The sequence below is a fragment of the Acomys russatus genome, chromosome 11 (assembly GCF_903995435.1).
Source record: "Acomys russatus chromosome 11, mAcoRus1.1, whole genome shotgun sequence".
Lineage (NCBI taxonomy): Eukaryota > Metazoa > Chordata > Mammalia > Rodentia > Muridae > Acomys > Acomys russatus.
This window is the reverse complement of record NC_067147.1, coordinates 12,411,869-12,429,968: the sequence shown is the minus strand read 5'-3', so window position 1 is coordinate 12,429,968 and position 18,100 is coordinate 12,411,869.

Sequence of the window (18,100 nt, the reverse complement as noted above, 5' to 3'; positions counted from 1 at the left end):
ACTGGGGAAAATATCTTCAGAATTCACCAAAATTGTATATATTGTTGGGAAGACAATGGAGTGTGACACTCCCTCAAGAAGCCTGCCTCCAGCCTCCAATGCATGCCCCATGCTGTCTCCAAGAGTTTCTTTTTTCTTTCTTTCTTTCTTTGTGTGTGTGTGTGTGTGTGTGTGTGTGTGTGTGTGTGTGTGTGTGTGTGTGTTGGTGGTAGTGGTGGTGGTGGTGGTGGTTGTTTTTCGAGACGGGGTTTCTCTGTGTACCCCTGGCTATCCTGGACTCTCTCTGTATACCAGGCTGGCCTCGAACTCACAGCGATCCGCCTGCCTCTGCCTCTCGAGTGCTCCAAGAGCCTCTTTCTATTAAGCCCCATACTTAAATCTGTTTTTAAATTTTTTTGTTTTTTTTTTAAAATAAACTCCAATCCTGATTCATATTGGCTCACCTTGTAATCCTTTCTGCAAAGAATCCAGCTTTACCTGAGTGGAGGGCTGGGGGCAACAGTGTGGGGCAGTATCTCTGTCGCCAAGGGTGCAGCAAGCCACACAAGCAGGGGTGGGGGACACAAAGGCCACGTGACTTAGGGAGCAGCGGCTCAGCTCTAACAATGACTATCAAGTGAAGTTCACCGTTTCTCAACAGCGCCCCCAAGATATCGCTGGTGAAGTAAATCCTTCCTCCTCTGTCTTCTCCAGCTCCCAGAAGGAACTTGCGGTCCACATTTGGGGCAAAAAAGAACAAACGATTCCCAAAGCACTTCAGTCCCCTCAGAGTTTATTCTGCTTTTTCATTTTTCATAAAAACAGCAAAACCAGCCGGGTGTGGTGGCGCACGCCTTTAATCCCAGCACTCAGGAGGCAGAGGCAGGTGGATCGCTGTGAGTTCGAGGCCAGCTTGGTCTAACACAAAGAGACCCTGTCTCGAAAAACTAAAATTAACTAATTAATAACAACAACAATAATAATTTTAAGTAGTTAAAATGGGGCCTGGAGTTGTGGCTTGGTTGGTAGGTACTTGGCTAGCACTGACAAAGCCCTGGGTTTGATACCAGCCCTGCAAAAACAAGACAATCCCAACACTCAGAGTTGGAGACAAGATGATCAGAAGTTCAAGGTCACTCGTCCTCAGCAACATAGAGAGTTTGAGGTCAGTTTGGCCTGTTTGAGACCCTGCCTCAAAATAACAAAGTCTCAAAATGATGATGTGATGATGTGGTGGGTGGTGGTGGTGATGGTGGTGGTGGTGGTAATGGTGGTGGTGGTGGTGGTGGTGATGGTGGTGATGGTGGTGGTGGTGGTGGTGGTGGTGGTGGTGGTGGTGGTGATGGTGGTGGTGATGGTGGTGATGGTGGTGGTGATGGTGGTGGTGGTGATGGTGGTGGTGATGGTGGTGGTGGTGATGGTGGTGATGGTGATGGTGGTGGTAGTGGTGGTGGTGGTGATGGTGGTGATGGTGGTGATGGTGGTGGGTGGTGATGGTGATGGTGGTGGTGATGGTGGTGATGGTGGTGGTGATGGTGGTGGTGGTGATGGTGGTGGTGGTGATGGTGGTGGTAGTGGTGGTGGTGGTGGTGGTGATGGTGGTGATGGTGGTGATGGTGGTGGGTGGTGATGGTGATGGTGATGGTGGTGATGGTGATGGTGGTGGTGGTGGTGATGGTGGGTGATGGTGATGGTGGTGGTGGTGATGGTGATGGGTGGTGGTGGTGGTGGTGGTGGTGATGGTGGTGGTGGTGCTGGGGGGGTGATGGTGTGGTGGTGATGGTGGTGGTGGTGGTGATGGTGGTGATGGTGGTGATGGTGGTGGGTGGTGTGGTGGTTGTGGTGGTGGGGATGGTGTGCTGGTGGTGGGTGGTGCTGGTGGTGATGGTGATGGTGCTGGTGGTGGTGGTGCTGGTGGCTGGTGGTGGTGATGGTGGTGTGGGGGTGGTGGTGATGGTGGTGGGGTGGTGCTGGTGGTGATGGTGCTGTGTGGTGTGGTGGTGATGGTGCTGGTGTGGTGGTGGTGCTGGTTGTGGTGGTGGTGGTGGTGGTGGTGTGGTGATGGTGGTGTGGTGGTGATGGTGATGGGGTGATGGTGGTGGTGTGGTGATGGTGGTGGTGGTGGTGATGGTGGTGGTGGTGGTGATGGTGGTTGTGGTGGTGGTGGTGGTGGTGGTGCGCTTGTTTGTAATCCCAGCACTCAGAAGGCAGAAGCAGGGTTGATCAGTAAAGTTCAAGGCCAAGCTAGTCTATGAAGTCATCAGTTTTAGGCCATCAGAGCTACAGTAGGCCCTGTCTCAGGAAGAAAAAAAAAGTTAAAATAGTACATGTTCTGTGGTATATAATTTTTTATAATTACATAAACAATTTTCATTTTGGAAGTTCATAAATCGCTGGGAATCCACCCAAGAGTTCATCTCGGAACCCTGCCTAGTACATTATATGTTATATTATGATTTGGCAGAGCTGTGGTGGATAGGAGATGCCATGGATATGGAGAGGCCGGAGGACAATGGGTGCCTTCCTCTGTCAGTTTCTGCCGTATTCCTCTGACATGCTCTCTCAGTGACATGGACAGCATGATTTTTTGTTATGTGTGTGCTCATGTGCAAGCCCGTGTGAGCACTGAGTGCACACACCTGTGTGTGCACATGGAAACCTGAACTGGATGTCCCATGTCTTTCTCAGCTGCTCTCCATTTTTCGGAGGCAAGGTCTCTTGCTGATCTGATTAGGCCTGTTAACCAGCTTGAACGCAGGAAACTCCTCTTTGCCTCCTGGCTGCTGGGGCTGCGGCCGGATCCACGTTGCCTGACCCTTATGTGTGCTCTGGGTGTCTGGTCCCCCCACGTTCGTGGCAAGTGGTTTCTCCACTGACCCACTTCCCAGGGCCTTGCCGTTTGGTTCTTGCAGCTCTGCTGGCAGCCAGCACGGCCCAGCGCCCCTCCGGCTGCCCACCCAGCAGTGAGCTCCCGGCACACAGAGCCATGCCATGCTTTTTCTGTGGGTCCTGGAAATCTCAACTCTGGTCCTCATGCCTGAGCAGTGAGCATTTTGCCAATTACACCATCTCGCCAGGCCTGGTGGCAGTGTTTAAAGGACAGCGAAGTGAGTACAGAGATGACAGGGAAACTAAACATGAAGAACAGAAGACTAAATGCAGAGGGAATGCGGGAATGAGAGGCAGGACCGGGCACCCTCAGGGCTGGCTGGAGTATGCTACAGATTTAATTGTCCTATGAAGAAAGCAATTTTATACTTTTTTAGGGGGGGAGGTGGGGAAAAAGTAGGTAAAAGTTCAAGTACTGGGTACAATGTACTAATTTTTTTTTCTTTTGGTTTTTCGAGACAGGGTTTCTCCGTGTAGCCCTCGCTGTCCTAGACTCACTTTGTAGACCAGGCTGGCCTCCAACTCACAGCGATGAACCTGCCTCTGCCTCCCGAGTGCTGGGATTAAAGCCGTGCACCACCACTGCCCGGCTCATTATACTAAATATTAATGGCTCAATATATTTACCTATTATATCAAAGAGGAGAGTGTCAATTCACTGGGGACAAACTGGAGGGTTTCTCATGCACAGAAGTTAAGTTTTAATTTTGGCCATATTCGAGGGTTTTCATCCCAGTGTGTTATTTGCTGTGTTGTAGTATAAATTTTTCAATCTGCTCACAGAGTTTTGCATCGGAAACAATCCTGATAAATCTTTTTATGGAAAGCCAAATTAGGGCCTGCAAGATGGCTCAGCGGGTAAAGACACCAACCTGCTCACCTGCCATCACACAAGATGACGTTAGTTCCACGCCCTGAGACTCAGAGTAGAAGGAACAAATTGACTCCCTCACATTATCCTCTGACACCCACAAATTCCATATACACATAAATAAGTAAAAACCGTAAAGTGTAAAATAATTTAAGTCAAATGAAGGTCTGGGGGTGGGGGGGGGCAGCTTAGCCTTAGAACGCAGGTAACACAAAGCTCAGGTTCTACTCCAAGCAATGTGAAAAAAATAAAATCAAAAGCAAAACGAATATGTTCACGCATGTGTGCATGTGTCTCTGTATGGGCATACATATGTACATGCATATGTGTTTACGTTAATTTATATGAAAGGAAGCAACTTTCCTGAAAATAAAATTACAGATAATTTTTTAAGCTCATGACCATCTGCTGCTGGATCCTGGCTTTGGCTTAGTGCTCAGCCCACATCAGAGTGTTATCTCTGATGACTAGAGAGGTGAGGTAAAGTGGGGATGAGACCCCGGGAAAGCCAGCGTTGAGGGAAAGCACTCTCGTGGCTGAGCCCGCTACTGTTTCTTTCTTTCTTTTAATATTTTTATTTAATTTTTAATTTATGTGCATTGGTGTGAGGGTGTCAGATCTTGGAGTTACAGACAGTTGTGAGCTGCCATGTGGGTGCTAGGAATCGAACACGGGTGGTGCTCTTAACCACTGAGCCAACTTTCCAGGCCCGCCTCCCCGGCCCCCCTTCGCTACTGTTTCTTGCCTTTCCCTCTGTTTCACCTCCCTCTTCCCGGCTGTGAACTCCTCCTAAGTTCACAGTGTCTGAAGCAAAGAAGATGCCAAGTGTCTTGCAGGCATCGCTATTCCTGGAAGACTGCTGAAAAGTAAATTCACTACTGACTTTTCCCTCAGCTTCCCAAGTGCCATTTAATACCTTCAATTAGTCGTGCCCTTCAGTTCCTGCTTGTGGAAGGGAGGGCAGCAGCAGCCTCCCCGGAACTGGTAGCCAGGGTTTTGAACTTGGTATCTATCTACCTGTCACTGTGGGCAAGATTGTCTGTGAGTGCTGTCTCCATCCCCGAGGTCCCAACGCCCCCTCTGCTCTTACCACTTCCTAAGGATGCAGGAAGAAACAGGATATGAGGGTTCCTGCTGAAACCCTAGCACTTAAAGGGTGGAGGCAGGGAGGATCAGGAGTTCAAAGTCGTTCCTGGCTGCATAGACAGTTCAAGATCACTGGGTGTGGTGACACAATAGCTTAGGCTACACACAGAAATCTTGTCACATCCCCCCCCCAAAAAAAAAGGATAAAGGAAGAGAGTAGATGCCTAGATGACAGCTGGAGTTATCACCTACTGACCCACAGTCTAAGAGCCACATGGACATCCTAAAGTCTGCAAGACCTACCTCCAGGTGGGAGGTCCTTGGAACAAAAGGGAAACCAGAGAACTCAAAATGGAAATTTCTCTGGCCACATATATTTCTCTAGGCAGACAAGAAAGAAAGAAAAAGAAAAAAAGAAAGAAAAGAAAACAAAGAAAGACAAGAAAATGTTCATATTACCTAGCAAAGAAGCTCCCTGAAACCCAGCACAGAATTCTGCTCAGATGCTACCAGAGTCTTCTTTTTCACTGTCTAATGTAGCCCAGGTTAGCCTAGAACTCACTTTTTTGGGGAGGGCGGGGTTTCAAGACAGGGTTTCTCTGTGTAGCCTTGGCTGTCCTGGACTAACCTTATAGACCAGGCTAGCCTCGAACTCACAGCTATCCACTGGCCTCGCCTCCCAAGTACTGGGATTAAAGGCGTGCGCCACCATGCCCGGCTCTCTAGAACTCACTTTAACTATGTAGCTGAGAATAACTTTGAACTTCTGATCCTCCTGCCTTTACCACCCAAATATGGAGATTACAAGTGTGTACCACCACACTTGTATCATGGGGTGCAGGGGATCCTACAGGGTTTCATCCATGGTAGACAAGCGCTCTACCAGGTGAGCCCCCAAGGAGCATCTTAGTCCCCAAATCAGAGTCACACTGTGTGCTCCCTGACGACTGACCCCTTTCCATTTCCACACGTTCTTCTGACTGGGCCATGTACAACCACAGTCAGGCTCTAACTTGGCTACAAAGAATGTTCAAGACCACTTCCTGGGCATGAGTGCAGCCATCTTGCACCATAAGGCTGACTCTGGCCTGTTTCTCCACCTGTTTTCCCAGAAAGACAGACAGACAGACAAACAGACAGACAGACAGACAGAACCATGGGAGTGGTTATGCGGAGCTCTGGGAACACTGGTGCTCTCAGAGCCAAGAATGTGTCTGGAATCACCTTTGATATGAGCTTGAGACGTCCCAGGTACATTGCAGCAAAGAGGAAAGTTGCTTCTGTCCTGACCAGAGCAGACACCTCTCCTTCTGACCCAAATGGCAGGGATCCAGCTGTCCTGCTGCTACCCTTGACCATGTACCTGCCAGCAGGTCCCCAATAAATTGTTCTCTGCAACTCTAGATCAATCTGTTTCTTCTGTCTCTTAGCATCTTTGGAGTCAGTTCTCTCTCTCTCTCTCTCTCTCTCTCTCTCTCTCTCTCTCTCTCTCTCTCTCTCTCTCTCTTTCTCCCTCCCTCCCTCCTTCCCTCCTTCCCTCCGTCCCTGCAGGCAAAAGCTCCATCAGCCTTGCTGGGCACATAGTAGTCACTCCACACATTTGCAGAACTGAATGGAATGTATGTCTACTCTTAATTCCATTAAGCAAATAATTCAGGCCTCCCTTCTCTGCTCTCATTGAGGGATTTTCCAGGGGCCTTTCTGAATCACTGAAGCGCCCCTGCTGATCCTCAGAGCTCCGTGTGTTCCTACTCTAATGTGCTTTGACTATTTCCCTAGCTTGTTACCAAAACGGGGCAAACATACGATGCCTCTTTTGCCGCCTTTGGCTTTTCGTTTTTCTTCCATCGGCTTGCACGGCTGCTCGCATACAGACTTAGGGAATACAAACAAACAGGAAGCTCTTTTTCTCACCTGTAGCAATGTAATCCAAGGTTCCTGTGTGACTGTGCAGGGCCCAAGACACAAGTCTTTCCACTCTCTTTCTCTCTGTGACCACATGTGGTCCTTCCCAGCAATCCAACCTGTAAGTCTGTGTCTCCGCCAGCGAGGGACAGAAAGGTAGAGTTTGTATGCTGTGGAGCAGGTTGCTTCTGCCCTGATCCAGGGAGAGCCCTGAGCCACCTGCCTGAGCCTGGTAGCAAAAATCTCAGCTGCCACAGTCCATTGTAAAGTTTTTGGTGTGGTGAGTGCACTTTCTAGGGACCCTGTTTCCTAACCTGCTGAGAATGAGCATTACAGATAGATGGATTTCCAGAATTGTGTATATTTGTTTGTTTGGTTTGGTTTGGTTTGGTTTCTCGAGACACAGTTTCTCTGTTACATGGAGCCCTGGCTGTCCTGGACTCTCTTTGTAGACCAGGCTGGCCTCAAACTCACAGAGATCCTCCTGCTTCTGCCTCCCAAGTGCTAGGATTAAAGGCGTGCGCCACCATGCCTGCCTCCAGAATTGTGTGTACTAAACACACACACACACACAGTGTTGGCTCTAGAGCCAGACTGTTGGGGTCTAATCCCCGTTCTACCACTTATTACCTGCATGTCTGCAAACACACCACTCAACACTCATGTGTAAAACAAGGTTCATAACAGCTTAATGCAATGTGTTTCAAGCATGTTATCGGGGAGGCTAGGTGCCAAAGAGCTTACCTAGCATGCGGGAGCTATCGTTGGAACCCCAGCACAGAGTGAAGGGGGAGGGGCGGGACACCACACACTTGACATATACCAGATGCTCAGTAAGGAGTAGCTGCTATTAGGAACCTAAGTACCCTGCTGAGTCCCAGGTCCCAAGTGGGAGTGGCAGACAGCCTCTTAGAGTTTAGCTTCACGGCTTCTGGTAGCACTTATCGCTGCTGGGAGGCCCTTTTCCTTCCTCTGTTGTTCTGCTCTGGGTTATGTCCCAGATGGCTTAAAGCCACTGGAAGCTAAGGGCTAGAGAAATGGAGTGCCATCATCGATTATAATCAGCTTGTGTTCAGATATGCCCCACCTCGCTCACATCCGGAATGCATTTTTAATGGCATCTCAGAGGGTAATGGGGTAAACTGATAGGGAGTGAAAACTGTACTATGTTAGATGGCCAGTCCTTTGATTACATCTCTGCTCTCCTGACATCCTGACATCCTGACAGACAGACAGACAGACAGACGCCCCATTTCAATAAGGGATGATGGAACTCTACGTTCTGATTTATTCAATTGTGTGTGTGTGAGAGAGAGAGAGAGACAGAGACAGAGAGACAGAGAGAGAGAGGAGAGAGAGAGAGAGAGAGTGCTTTGTAAGTCAAAGCCAGAGTGACAGCCTCCACCCGTGACAGCTACGTGACAGAGAAGGAAGCTATGGGGACATCAGAGAGCTGAATAAATGAGCCCATTTGAGTGTCAAAAGCCATAGCCACCCATGACACCTTTCACTAGCGTGTGCTCCTGAGAATAGCTCTCTTCATTCCCCAGATCCCACCCTGGGAAAGAGACCTAGCCAAATATCTTTGTGAACAGAGACAGATTTGATGATACATTTCCTTGGAAAATGAAAAAGAAAAAGAAAAAGAAAAAGAAAGCTGCTTCAGATTCTGTTCTTATCCTTATCTAATTTAGAACAAGAAAGCAATTACCTCGTGTACAAACTAAAAAACCAGGACTGGAGAGATGGCTCAGAGGTTAAGACCACTAGTTGTGTGGCGCACACCTTTAATCCCAGCACTCCAGAGGCAGAGGCAGGCGGGTCACTGTGAGTTCGAGGCCAGCCTGGTCTATAAAGTGAGTCCAGGACAGCCAAGGCTAACCCAGAGAGATCCTGTCTCAAAAAACAAACAAACAAACAAAAAAGAGCACTGGTTGCTCTTCCACAGGTCCTGAGTTCAATTCCTAGGGCCCACACAGTGGCTCACAACAATCTACGATGTGATCTGCTGCCCTCTTCTGGTGGGAAAGCACACATGCAGGCAGAGCACTGGATATGATAAATAAGTAAATCTCTTTTCTTTTTCTTTGGGGTTTCTTTAGGGGAGGGGTTTCGAGACAGAGTTTCTTTTGTAGTCCTGGCTGTCCTGGACTTGCTTTGTAGACCAGACTGGCCTCGAACTTACAGAGATCTTCCTGCCTCTGACTTCCAAGTGCTGGGATTAAAGGCCTGTGCCACCACGCACTGCAATAAATCTTTAAAACAAGGCAGGTGGATTCCTGTGACTTCGAGGCCAGCCTGGTCTACAATGCGAGTCTAGGACAGCCAAGGCTACACAGAGAAACCCTGTTTCGAAAAACCAAAAATAAATAAATAAATCTTTAAAACAAACAAAAAACAAAACCAGGGCTGGAGGGAGCTGGAGAGATGGCTTAGAGGTTAAGAGGGTCCCGAGTTCAATTCCCAGCAACCACATGGTGATTTACAACCACCTGAAATGAGATCTGGTGCCTTCTTGTGGTGGGCAGGAACACGCGTGGGCTGAATACTTTCTAAATAATAAATAAACCTTTAAATTAAAAAAAAAAAAAAAACAGGGCTGGAGAAATGGTTCAGCTTATAAAATGCTTCCCATGCAATCACAAGGTCCAGAGTTTGTGAGTAACAATAATATTTTAAAAAAGAAAAAGCCGGTGCAGCAGGGCTGGCATGAGAGATGAGACCCTGGGCTCTCTAGACAACCAGTGCAGCCAAACTGTCCAGCCCCGAGGTCAGCCGCAGACTCGGTCTGCAAAACATATGGCGGAAAGGCAGCTGAGAAAGACATGTGCGCCAGCCTCTGGCCTCCACGTGCACACATACCCATACACGTATGCAGGAACACAGACATACAAAGACAACCCTCTCAGCACTCAGGGGAAGCCTCCACAAACCCCACCCATCACGCCCAGCCCCACCCCTTGCTCACCCTCACTGCCTCCCCATAGCTACACAAGCAGACACAAAGATGCTCATCTTTGTACATAGTGGCAGCACACAGCCACACCCTTCAGCCTGCTTTCCATTCACTTTTGCAGTTCTCTTCCTGACACTCCAACAGAATTACTTTATTCCAGACTTACTCCAGGAAGATGAAAACACTACCCAGGACTTTGGTTTGTTCTAATGAAAACTGGATTCTCAGGGCTAGAGAGATAAGAGTGCTGGCTGCTCTTCCAGAGGGCAAGGGTTGAATTCCCAGCACCCATGTGACCGCTCACCACTGTTCATAACACCAACTCCAGGAGTTCCAACACCTTCACACAAATGCACATGCAAGGCAAAACATCAAGATGCATGAAATAAAAACAAATAAATACTTTTTAAAAATGGATTCTCATTGGGCATGGTGGCACACACCTTAATCCCAGCACTCAGGAGGCAGAGGCAGGTGGATCAATGTGAGTTTGAGGCCAGCCTGGACTACAGAGAGAAGCCCTTTCTCGAAAAACCAAAAAAAAAAAAAGAAAGAAAGAAAGAAAGAAAAAGAAAGTAAAGAAAAAAAGCCGGGCCTGGTGGCACTCCCCTTTAATCCCAGCATTCAGGAGGCAGAGACAGAAGCAGTAACTTCCAGGCCAGCCTGGTCTATAAAACAAATCCAGGACAGCCAAAAAGAAACAAAAAGAAAAGAAAAAGGAAAAAAAAAAAAAAACCGGACTGAGGCAGGTGGCGGGGGGGGGGGGGGCTTGAGAGATGGCTCAGAGGTTAAGAGCACTGCCTGCTCTTCCAAAGGTCCTGAGTTGAAGTCCCAGCAACCATAGGGTGGCTCATAACCATCTATAGTGAGATCTGGTGCCCTCTTCTGGTGTGCAGGCGTACATGAAGGTGAAACACTGTATACTTAAATAAATAAATCTTAAAAAGAAAAGAAAAGAAAGAGAAAAAAAATCTAAAAAGGGGGAGGGAGAGAAGAAAGAATAAAAATATCACACACAAAATGTACCTGATAAGCCATAAATATAAATGAAATTAAAAAAAAAAAAAAAACCTACTGCTACTAGTTGAAACTAACAGTAGTAATGTGACCAAACTACCAACCATTCATTCATAAGGACCCAGGGGGGTTGGGGAAATGCCCCCCCCACAATGGATAAAGCGCTTGCCACACTAGTGTGGAATTGGCATTCAGACCCCGACAACCCACACTCAGCAGATACAGTCGGGCACATCTGTAGCTGCAATTCCAGCCCTCGTACATGGAGATGGGCGACAGAGACAAGAGCACCCCCTGAAGTTTGTGGGCCAGGCAGCTTGGCATAAACAGCAGCGAACAGAAGACCCTGCTGCAAGTAAGGCGGTTGGTGAGGTCTAAGCTGACTGCTGCCTTCTGGCTGCCACACAAGGAGGGAAACGAAACATTTGCCCTTTTCTGTACCATGCTCCTGGCTAACTAACAGGGCAGGGGAAGCGTCTCCTCATAGCAAGACTCCAACTAGTAAATCAAAGTGAAACGAGAGAACTAATATTGGTGATTGTGGTGGTTTGATTAGGAATGGCCCCCCATAGACTCATGTGATTGAATGCTTGGCCCATGGGGAGTGGCACTATTTGAAGGTGTGGCCTCATTGGAGTGGGTGTGGCCTTGTTGGAGGAAGTGTGTCACCGTGGAGGTGGGCTTTGAGATCTCATATATGCTCAAGCCAAGCTCAGTGTGGCACAGCCTCTTCTTGCTGACTGCCAATCAAGATGTAGAGCTCTCGGCTCCTCCAGCGCCTGTCCGCCTGCACACTACCGTGCTCCCACCATGATGATAATGGCTTAAAGTTCTGAAACTGTAAACCAGCCCCAATTAATTGAATGTTTTCCTTTATAAGAGTTGCCATCGTCAGCTGGGCAGTGGTGGCGCACGCCTTTAATCCCAGCACTTGGGAGGCAGAAGCAAGTGGATCTCCGTGAATTCGAGGCCAGCCTGGACTACAGAGCGAGTTCCAGGATAGCCAGAGCGGTTACACAAAGAAACCCTGTCTCCGAAAAAAAAAAAAAAAAAGAGTTGCCATGGTCACATCAACAAAACCCTGACTAAGATGGCCATGTTGTAACTTCTAGTGAATTAATAGAAACAGGCATGATGCCATCAACACTGATAAAGGAACAGAAAGTCAGACATCCAAATCTGAGTGCACTGTTTGAGATAAGGACAGTCACGGGAGGCTGGGGAGAGACTTCAGCCAGTAGAGTGCATACTGAGCAAGTCTGTGGACCAGAGTTTGACTTTCCAGGCTCGGGTGGGAGCTCACCTGCAATCGCAGTACTCAGAGGGTAGAGTCCCCTGAGCAAGCTGGCAAGCTAGAAAAGCCATTTCAGTGAGCCCTGGGCTCAGGGGAGAAACCCTGCCTCAAAGAATAAGGTGGAGAAAGAGTCCCAAGGTCAGCCTCAAGCCTCCACGTACAAGTACACACAGTATTAACACACACATGCATAACACGTACGCAGAAACAAAGAGCAGCTTTAGTCTTCCCAAAGGGATGCGGCCCAGTGCACAATAAGTCTCTACAACTTAGTGCTAATTTGCATGAAACAGAAGATACAGACAAGGATATAACCATTTAAACTATAACAACTTCTTTTTTATTTTTTTAACACTAAGGATCTGTTTGTAGCATTAGTCCCTTGGCTTTGGGGGGGGGGGGTCCACTACTCCTTGGATTCACAATCCCTGGTAGCTCCCACCTGGCCGGCTGCACACATTGTCCTTTCCCCTCCTCTGCCGGGCTGCAAGCAACATCCTTCTGTCTCTAAGCAACAGGAGAAAAGGAGTTAGCAGGCAGTCACAGGCACAGGACTAGCTCTGGGCTCCACCTAGCTTGTCAGCAAAAGTAGGGAGCATGGCTCGCAGGAGAAAGGAGAACCTAGGTGCACCCAAACATGAAGCCAGAATAGCCATGCGTCTAGACTCAAGCCCTCTGCTTTACCCTTGCCATTTAGGGCACAATCCGGAAGACTAGCAACAGCAGCAGGCCCTGGAAACCTGCTGGAAATGTAAGATCCTGGGCTGGTGAGGTGGATGGAAGGGTTAGCATGCTTGCCCCAAGGCTGACAGTCTGACTCCTGCAAGTCGTTCTTTGACTTCTATGCACGCTCTGCGGCATGCATATGCCCACATTTATGCGATATATAGATGATAGACAGACAGACAGAGAGGTGGAACCCCATGCCAGATCTACCTAATCAGTCAGGTCTGCATTTTTTTTTTAAGATTTATTTATTTATTTATTTTATATGAGTGTTTTGTCTGCCAAAGAGGGCATCAGATCACATTATAGATGATTGTGAGGCACCACATGGTTGCTGGGAATTGAACTCAGGACCTCTGGAAGAGCAGGTGGTGCTCTTAACCTCTGAGCCATCTCCCCAGCGCCCAGGTCTGCATTTTTGACTGTGTGTGCATGTGCTCACGTATGTGCATCTGTCCGGAAGGTGGAGGTCAACTTTGCTATTATGTCTCAGGAAATATTCATTTTTGGAGACTCTAAGACCAAGAGATCATGCAAATGGGCCAGTCCGGCTGGCCAACCAACCCCAAGGAGCCTCCTGCCCCACCCTCACAGCTCTGGGATGATTACTACAGGTCTTTACAAAGGGCTGGGGACCAGGGCCTTGAGCTCATGTGCCAAGCACGTCACTAACTGAGGTAAATCCTCAGCCTCCAGTATCTGCCCTATTAGCCGTAGCCGAGGAGAGCCATATTTCATAGTCTAGACGAGACAGCTCCATAATAAACACATCATCCATAAGAGAGGCCTCTTAGAGATTGAACTGCCAACGTTTAGGCAACAGCTTTTCTAAGAGGCAGTTCTCCAGCGGGGTTCACTGTGTTCTGAGGGTGAAAAGTCCCCCCCCCACCCGCCCGCCCGGTGTCCATCAGTCCAGGGCAGAACAGTTTGTTGACCTTAAGTTCCTGCTCTCAAAGCAAAGGGGAAATCAAAAAAGAATGTTCCACTGCCAGCACAAGGCTGTCACTTCCTCTAAACAAGTGAAACAGAAAGGAAAGGTGTCAAAGACAGATGCTTTGTACCCTCCGAGATAAGTAGGTCAGGTGGCCACAGGAGAGAAGTCCCTTAAGAAGAAAAAGCCCCACTTTGTTTTCCAAGCACGGGGGGCAGCACCAGGGCAGTGCTCATGGAGGCCCAGTGAGGAATAGCCAGAAGACAGTCTGCATTTGCATGCTAAACCACAAAGTGAAATCCCGCCAGAGACTAAGGCAGTGGAACGGTTCACCAGAGAGACAGCCGCAGGTTGATAACTTCCTGTCTGACACGCCCCTCTCCACCTCCAGCTATGCAAGGAAGGTACAGACTTCGCTTTAACTTCCGTATCAGGCAGTGACGGTGGCAAATAAAAACAGCTGCGTCCCTAGCCCCAGACCGAACCTCTTTGCTTACAGCAGGAAATACCAAAGAGAACTCCACATTCAAAAATCATGAGAGCGGAAACCTTACTTCAAACGCATCTCTAAGACCTATGATAGATGCTTCCCATGATACGTTCTGAACATCCCAGGACACGCAGCTGAGGTCCCTACTTAACGTATCAGAGCAGACCTGGCCCCCAGCTTCTAGCATCCTCAGTCCCTACCTGTTACAGAGTATGGCATACCCTGAACTCTCCAGCCCACCGGGCTGGGCTGCCCTTCCTCCAGAGGCCCTTCCCTCCAGAAGCCAGATGTTTTGGCTGCCCACCCCTTTTGTACCTTTGGCCTCCTGGATGTTGTACTTGGTTCTCCTCTCTCCCTCCCCCCCCACCCCCACTCCCCACGGAGTTCAGGGTCATGACCACTCTGGACTCTCGCAGGCTCTGCTCTCCCTTTCACCCACAATAAACCTTCTCCTGCAGCATACTTGGGAGCAGACACGTCCTTCATGTCCTTTTCTTTCCTTTTTTATTTCTCTTTTTCATTCACCCATGAATGAATCCTCAAAATATTAAATGAAAGAAGCCATCTGCAGGGGCTGGCTGGGAGATGACTCAGCAATTAGGAGTCTGGGTTAAAGCTGAGAATTGTGAAGAGAAAGATCAGTTCTACAGTGATCCAATTAAAGCAAGCTTTATTAAATACTCCTGGGATTCCCAGAGAAATGGTGCTGATTTAGGTCAGTCAGGTACCTATGAGCCCAAAACTGGGCCGGGTGTGGTGGTGCACGCCTTTAATCCCAGCACTCCAGAGGCAGAGGCAGGCAGATCTCTGTGAGTTCAAGACCAGCCTGGTCTACAAAGTGAGTCCAGGACAGCCAAGGCTACACAGAGAAACCCTGTCTAGGAGGGTGGGGGTAGTCTATGGTAGTTCCCTTCATCCAATCAGGGGCAAGCACACATCCTGACTTTCTTACATCCTGCCTGCGGAGCTCCCATCTACACATGGCCAGGCACATCCAGGCACCCATGTGCTGTTGCGGTTACCAACCTTGTTTATTAAGCTGAAAACAAGTGCCTTAGTATCTTACAACAACAGCCCTCAGCATTCTGGGAAGTTATCTGTCCTTGGGCAAGTGGGGCTTACAAGTTAAACTTTAGCCCTTACGTGTGATTCTTTCAGAAGACCAGCATTCAGTTCCTAGCACGCATGTCAGGTGGCTTACAACTACCTGTAACTACTCCAGCTCCAGGGAAATTCAACACCTCTGACCTCTACAGGGAAACACACACACACACACACAATTTTTAAAATAAAAAAAAAAAAATGCACAAAAGGCCATGTATAATTGAAGCTATTGATAGAAATGTCCACAATAGGCAAATCTATATAAAAACAAAAAGCTGATTATTGGTTTCCTGGGGTGAGGAGGCATCAAAGGACCAGAGAGTATTGGTCAAAGAATGCAAGACTGGTTTCTAAGGCAATCACGGTGTTCTGGGGATGGTTTTAGCAGCAGCTGTGAATATGCTAAAAAGCTTTGCTCACTTCTGGTGGGGGAACTGTGGTGTGTGAACTTGCTTGTGTGCGTGATGAACACGCACATACATCTTTGCCTCCAACCTCAATGAAGGAAAGCTGAAAAGATGTGCACACCTTCCTGGCTTTCCACGGGTTCTGGGGATTTGAACTCAAATCTTCACATTTGCATGAAGAGCTTTTTTGCCAACTAAGGTTTCACTCTAGTCTTAAGTTTTATTTCAATAAAGTTGTTTTTTCCATTTGCTTGTTGAGGCAGGGTGATTCTCCCAGGCTGACCTCAAACTCTCGATGCAGCTGAGGATGGCCTTGAACTTCTCATCCTCCTGCATCTCCCTCTGGAGTGCTGGGACTACAGGTGTGCGTCACAAGGTCCAATTTATGTAGTGCCAGTAAATGAACCCAGGGCTTCATAGATGCTAGACAAAGCCTGGGAAGGTGCCTGTTTAATATATCAAAGTGGGCCTGAGCACAGGTTCTCCCAGCATCCTTTAGTCCAACCTGTTACATATACCGCCCCTAAGCCAGACGTGGTGGCGCACGCCTTTAATCCCAGCACTTGGGAGGCAGAGGCAGGCGGATCGTTGTGAGTACGAGGCCAGCCTGGTCTACAAAGTGAGTCCAGGACAGTCAAGGCTACACAGAGAAACCCTGTCTAAAAAAAAAAACAAAAACAAAAACAAACAAACAAACCATATCCCACCCCCTAACTTAAATTCCACCCCAGGAGATGGGCTGCCCTTCCCTATATAATCCAGCCATTTTAGTCCCCAGTCCTTTTTATCTACCTTTTACCCTCCTGGCCTCTTGGTCTCTTGGTCTCCTGGCTCCCCCTCCACCCCCCATGGAGAGGGTCATGTCCTCTCTGGACTCTCCCAGCTGGCTCTCCCCCCCCCCCCCATGGAGAGGGTCGTGTCCTCTCTGGACTCTCCCAGCTGGCTCTCCCCCCCCCCATGGAGAGGGTCATGTCCTCTCTGGACTCTCCCAGCTGGCTCGACCCCCCCCCATGGAGAGGGTCATGTCCAGACTCTCCCAGCTGGCTCTCCCTCCGGCTATGCTCTCCCTCGTATCTACAGTAAGCCTCCGCCACACCTAGGAGCACTCATGTCCTCCTTTTTATTCCACTTGTTATTCACCAATAATGCTAATTTTTAAAATGCATGGTGCCACGTCCGTTCTGGTTAGTCTTAAGCACAGGCCTGCTACTCTACCACAATAGCTATGGGTAAAGTCAGTGCTGCCCGAGGAGCTACTCCATCGGGAAAACCAGTCTCATCACAGTTAGGTAAAGGATCGCACAGTGTTTCCTCAAGGTTGCCAATCTCAGAAATCCCCATCTGGCTTTAGGGCTCTGTTCCTAAAACACTGGAGGAAGAATCCAAAATGGGCAAAACAACACCCTTAACCTACATGGAGAGAAGAGGGAGAGAGAGGAGCGCGGCATAGATATGACAGGCTCACAGAATTCACTATTGCTATAGAAACTCAAGTCCAAAATAGACTGTGCATTTCCCAAAAAGAAGCTGTACTTCAAAGGACCCAAATAGCACACAAAGACCGATGGCTGAAAGAGCAATGGCCCCCTGGGTGGCCAAGGCCGTCTTGCTGACCACAATGACCTCAGGACCGTTAACCTCTATTGCAATGCTTCTCAACCCTTTTAATACTGTCACCCCTTAACACAGTTCCTCATGCTGTGGTGAACCCCACCAAGCATAAAATTATTTTGTTGCCACTTCACAACTGTAATTTTGCTACTGTTACCAATGTAATGTAAATATCTGATATGTGACCCCCCACCCCAAGGGGGGGCCCAACCCACAGGTGGAGAACCACTGCTCTCTGGTGGGTCTTAAGTTTGGCAAAGTCTTTTCTCTCCTCGGATCTGCTTAATTTCCCAGACTAAAGTCCAAGCAAGGTCATCATGAGAAGGTCTGTCTGGGTCTGTGAGCTTCTCAGTTACTGCTGTGACCGTGGCAAAGAAGTCAAGGAGACTGGGCCTGCTGGGATAGGTATCTCTTACTGGCAACAAAATACAAAAGCTCAGGGCGTTGGGAGGCTTAGGGAAAGCCAACAGCTTTGTCCTGTCCTGGCGACCTGAATTCTCTCATCCCCAAGCAAATTAAAAGACCAAATGTCATGAGGCAATTAATAATGGAGAAGATGCTCCATTTGGCTTCTGTGTCTCCACCAGACTATTGCTCCAAAGAGCCCGTTTCAGTACCTAAGGACAAAGTGGCTCTCTCCAAACCAAAGCCAGAGGAGGAAATGGCAGTCCTAGAGCGGTGCCTGGCACTTAGGCAGGGTTCTGTATTGGTTCACCATCTCTTGAATTCTCATGATCCCTTAGCACTGTTAAGGGATCAGCACAAACCACGCGACCCACACACAGAATTGCACCCACACCTGTTCACATGCAGTTCCACAAAATATATAACATA